Consider the following 5,000-nt stretch of genomic DNA (forward strand, 5'->3'; position numbering starts at 1 on the left):
GACTACGGCCGCACGACCCGCGAGTAAAACGGCTGCCCTGGTCGGCCTCGGCCTCGGCCTCGGCCTCGGCCTCGGCCTCGGCCTCCGGGCGCCGGGACCGTGGGTAGACCTGTTGTCCCCGGCCGACCATGTCGTGGGTAGACCTGTTGTCCCCGGCCGACCGGACCGTGGGTAGACCTGTTGTCCCCGGCCGACCAGGTCGTGGGTAGACCTGTTGTCCCCGGCCGACCAGGTCGTGGGTAGACCTGTTGTCCCCGGCCGACCGGACCGTGGGTAGACCTGTTGTCCCCGGCCGACCGGACCGTGGGTAGACCTGATGTCCCCGGCCGACCAGGTCGTGGGTAGACCTGTTGTCCCCGGCCGGCCTTGGTCTCCGGGACCGTGGGTAGACCTGATGTCCCCGGCCGACCAGGTCGTGGGTAGACCTGTTGTCCCCGGCCGGCCTTGGTCTCCGGGACCGTGGGTAGACCTGATGTCCCCGGCCGACCAGGTCGTGGGTAGACCTGTTGTCCCCGGCCGACCGGACCGTGGGTAGACCTGATGTCCCCGGCCGACCGGACCGTGGGTAGACCTGTTGTCCCCGGCCGGCCTTGGTCTCCGGGACCGTGGGTAGACCTGATGTCCCCGGCCGGCCTTGGTCTCCGGGACCGTGGGTAGACCTGATGTCCCCGGCCGACCAGGTCGTGGGTAGACCTGTTGTCCCCGGCCGACCAGGTCGTGGGTAGACCTGTTCTCCCCGGCCGACCGGACCGTGGGTAGACCTGTTGTCCCCGGCCGACCGGACCGTGGGTAGACCTGATGTCCCCGGCCGACCAGGTCGTGGGTAGACCTGTTGTCCCCGGCCGACCGGACCGTGGGTAGACCTGATGTCCCCGGCCGACCGGACCGTGGGTAGACCTGTTGTCCCCGGCCGGCCTTCGTCTCCGGGACCGTGGGTAGACCTGATGTCCCCGGCCGGCCTTGGTCTCCGGGACCGTGGGTAGACCTGATGTCCCCGGCCGACCAGGTCGTGGGTAGACCTGTTGTCCCCGGCCGACCAGGTCGTGGGTAGACCTGTTCTCCCCGGCCGACCGGACCGTGGGTAGACCTGTTGTCCCCGGCCGACCAGGTCGTGGGTAGACCTGATGTCCCCGGCCGACCAGGTCGTGGGTAGACCTGTTCTCCCCGGCCGACCGGACCGTGGGTAGACCTGTTGTCCCCGGCCGACCAGGTCGTGGGTAGACCTGATGTCCCCGGCCGACCAGGTCGTGGGTAGACCTGTTCTCCCCGGCCGACCGGACCGTGGGTAGACCTGTTGTCCCCGGCCGACCGGACCGTGGGTAGACCTGTTGTCCCCGGCCGACCAGGTCGTGGGTAGACCTGTTGTCCCCGGGCGACCGGACCGTGGGTAGACCTGTTGTCCCCGGCCGACCGGACCGTGGGTAGACCTGTTCTCCCCGGCCGACCGGACCGTGGGTAGACCTGTTGTCCCCGGCCGGCCTCGGTCTCCGGGACCGTGGGTAGACCTGATGTCCCCGGCCGACCGGACCGTGGGTAGACCTGTTCTCCCCGGACGGCCTCGGTCTCCGGGACCGTGGGTAGACCTGTTCTCCCCGGCCGGCCTCGGCCTCCGGCCGACCGGACCGTGGGTAGACCTGTGCTCCCCGGCCGGCCTCGGCCTCCGGCCGCCGGGACCGTGGCTAGACCTGTTGTCCCCGGCGGGCCTCGGCCTCCGGGCGCCGGGACCGTGGGTAGACCTGTTGCCCCCGGCCGGCCTCGGCCTCCGGGCGCCGGGACCGTGGCTAGACCTGTTGTCCCCGGCCGGCCTCGGCCTCCGGGCGCCGGGACCGTGGCTAGACCTGTTGTGCCCGGCCGGCCTCGGTCTCCGGGCTCCGGGACCGTGGCTAGACCTGTTGTCTCGGCCCCGTCGTGGCTTACCTTCGCCCGGCCCCTTCGTAGACCTGGTATCTCGGCTCCGACTTAGCCTCCGGCCGCCGCGTGCCGGGGTAGACCTGTGTTCCTCCAACCGATGCCCCCCCCCCCGCCTGGCCCTGTCCCGGCCTGCAAGCTCGTGTAAGGCGGGCGGCCCGCGCATCCGGGAGGGAGGGAGCGGCGCGGGTGGTGGGTGCGGTGTCCGAGGGGGTGGCGGCGGAGTGCGAGTGTGTGGAGTGGGCGTGTGTGTCACTGTGTCTGTCTCTCTCTCTCTCTCTCTCTCTCTGTCTGTGGGAACGAGGGCCAGGGGCCGGCGGCTTCGTCCCGGCCCCGGGCGCCTCGGCTCCGAGCCCCCGGGGCCCCCCAGACCCCTGCCGGGCCTGGAGGGTCTCTGCGGACCGTGAAAGAACCGGCCCAAAAGCGGCCGCCCGCTTTCCCGCTTGCACAGGGCGCAGGCGGCCCGTCAGCTCGGTCTGGGGGTGCTCTGGATACTAGAGAAAAACGAAATAAGATTTGCCAAGAAAATTTCTCTTCCGGACGAGTTTCTTCTTGTACCAAACAAATAGGAGAGTCGTTCTTTCAAAGAAAGGAGAAAAGAAACGGGATTGGGGCGGGGGGGGGGCCGGGAAGGAATAAACCCCCAAAACCCCAAAACCGGGCGGCGGACAGCAGGTCTAGCCCGGCTCCGGGGCCGCCGGGCTCGGCGCGGCGCCCGGGCGGCGGGCGGTGGGCGGCGGAAAACAGGTCTACCCCGGGGACAGCAGGTCTGCCCCGGGGACAGCGGGTCTGCCCCGGGGACAGCAGGTCTACCCCGCGGACAGCGGGTCTACCCCGCGGACAACCGGTCTACCCCGCGGACAGCAGGTCTACCCCGCGGACAGCAGGTCTACCCCGCGGACAGCAGGTCTACCCCGCGGACAGCAGGTCTACCCCGCGGACAGCAGGTCTACCCCGCGGACAGCAGGTCTACCCCGCGGACAGCAGGTCTACCCCGCGGACAGCAGGTCGTCTACCCCGGGGCAGCAGGTCTACCCCGCGGACAGCAGGTCTACCCCGGGGACAGCAGGTCTACCCCGCGGACAGCAGGTCTACCCCGGGGACAGCAGGTCTACCCCGCGGACAGCAGGTCTACCCCGCGGACAGCAGGTCTACCCCGGGGACAGCAGGTCTACCCCGCGGACAGCAGGTCTACCCCGGGGACAACAGGTCTACCCCGCGGACAACAGGTCTACCCCGGCTCCGGGGCCGCCGGGCCCGGCGCGGCGCCCGGGCGGCGGGCGGTGGACGGCGGACAACAGGTCTACCTCGCTCCGGAGGGACTTAGGCGATTTCCGGCAGCGGCCGGGTAGACCTGTTGTCGCGGCCGGGTAGACCTGTTGTCGCGGCCGGCTCCGGAAGTTCACCAAGGGGTCGCTGTTTTCAGCTGCCTCCGGCTACGTCATCGCAGGGGCCGGCCTGCGGCGGCGCACCTTCCCGGTCGCTTTCCATCGGTCCTCTTGGAGGCGTCTGCGGCCTGGGACTCGTCTGTCCGTACTATGGGAGCGAGGTGACGGGCCGTCTCCCCGCAGGCTCGTCCCGTGCCTGTGACCGAAGCGGCGAGGGAGGCCGGGGGCCCCCGTGCGCAGTCCTCCGAGCGAGGCGAGTGCCGCTGACGCGGGACGAGCCCCGTGGCGTCGTCCCGGTCCGCCCGTCTGGCCCAGGGAAACGGGGTGTACGGTTCGAGAGGCGAGAGAGAGCTAGCGAGAAAGAGGAGAAATAAAGCGAGAAGGGAAAAAAAGAGGGAGAGAAGCCGAGAGAGACCGAGTACGAGCTGCGAGCTGCCCGTCGGCCGCGGCCATCGATTTCGTGGGCCGTGTCCCGCTTCGGCCCGGCTGTGGCCGGCTTGGCGAACGGGGGGCGCCCCCCCTGGGGATTGCTGGCGGGCGAGGCGGCGGCGCCTCGCCCCTTTCCTGCCCGGCCTTAAGCCGGGGCGCGCCCCGCTCGGCGGGCGCGCTTTCGGGCTGTCGCTCCGGTGCGGTGGGCGGCAGCCGCGGGGTGGACGCGGCCGGGGCTTTTCCCGGCCCTCGCCTGAGAGCCCCGAGCGCGGCGCGCGCGGGCCCGCCGAGGTGGCGGCGTCCCGTTCCCCTGCTTCCCGACCTGGTTGTGCCAGCGTGTCCGTGTCGGAAGGGTGGCGGGGGCCCGTGCGGCGGGGCGCGCGGCCCGGCCTCGGCGTCGCTGCCTCGCTTGAGGGACTCGGTGACGGCGGTCGCCCGATGAGCTGTGGAGCCGGGGTGGCGGCACCCCGCGCCCCACCAGCGCGCGCTGTTGAAGTCGTCCCCCTTCCTCGGCCTTAAGCCGGGGACCCGCGTCGCGGGCGAGTTTTTTCAGGGGCGGAGGCCGGCCGCGGTGGCCGGCCGCCCTAGCACGGACCGGAAGCCGACCCAGAGCCCCCCCGGAGCGTTGTCGCGGGCGAGGCGGCGGCGCCTCGCCCTTCCTCGGTCCTGTGAGGATCGAGCCGTTTACCGCCGGTGCAGGGGCGGGGGGGCGGGTTGTGCCAGCCGGGTCCGTTGCCTTTTTTTTTTTTGGTTCGGACGTGCCGACTTGCGGGCGGTGTGGGGGCCGCCCGCCAGGCCTCCGTCGCTTTTTTTTCTCTCGCGGCCCTAAGCCGCGGCACCGAGAAGCGCGCGAGGAAGGCGCGCGGGCCCACGAAAAGCGAAGGCGTGCAGGCGAGAGAGAGAGAGCGAGAACGCCGGTGGGGTTGGGCGGGGGGGGTGGTGAGAGGTGCGTGCCTCGCCCCACCCCGCCCCGGGCCCGCGGCCCCCGTGGCTAGCACGGGTGTCCTTGTGTGGCGCGCGCCATGTGCCTTTTTGTTGTGCCGTCCCCCGGCTTGGTTTTTTTTTTTTTTTTCCGGAGGGAGAGCCGACCGCCGCGAGGCGGGCGAAAGCCGGTGGCCCGTGGGGCACGGTCGGCGGCACCTTTCTCGAACGCTCGGGTGGGTTCCCCGGGCGAAAGGGTGAAGCTCGCCCCTAGCCCGGCGGTCCCGCCCCGCCGTTGCCTGGCCGAGAGAAGTGTTGTCCGCGGGCGGGTGGCGGCACCCCCCCCCCTCCTTA

Source organism: Anomalospiza imberbis, unplaced genomic scaffold (genome assembly GCF_031753505.1).
Source record: "Anomalospiza imberbis isolate Cuckoo-Finch-1a 21T00152 unplaced genomic scaffold, ASM3175350v1 scaffold_765, whole genome shotgun sequence".
Classification (NCBI taxonomy): Eukaryota; Metazoa; Chordata; class Aves; order Passeriformes; family Viduidae; genus Anomalospiza; species Anomalospiza imberbis.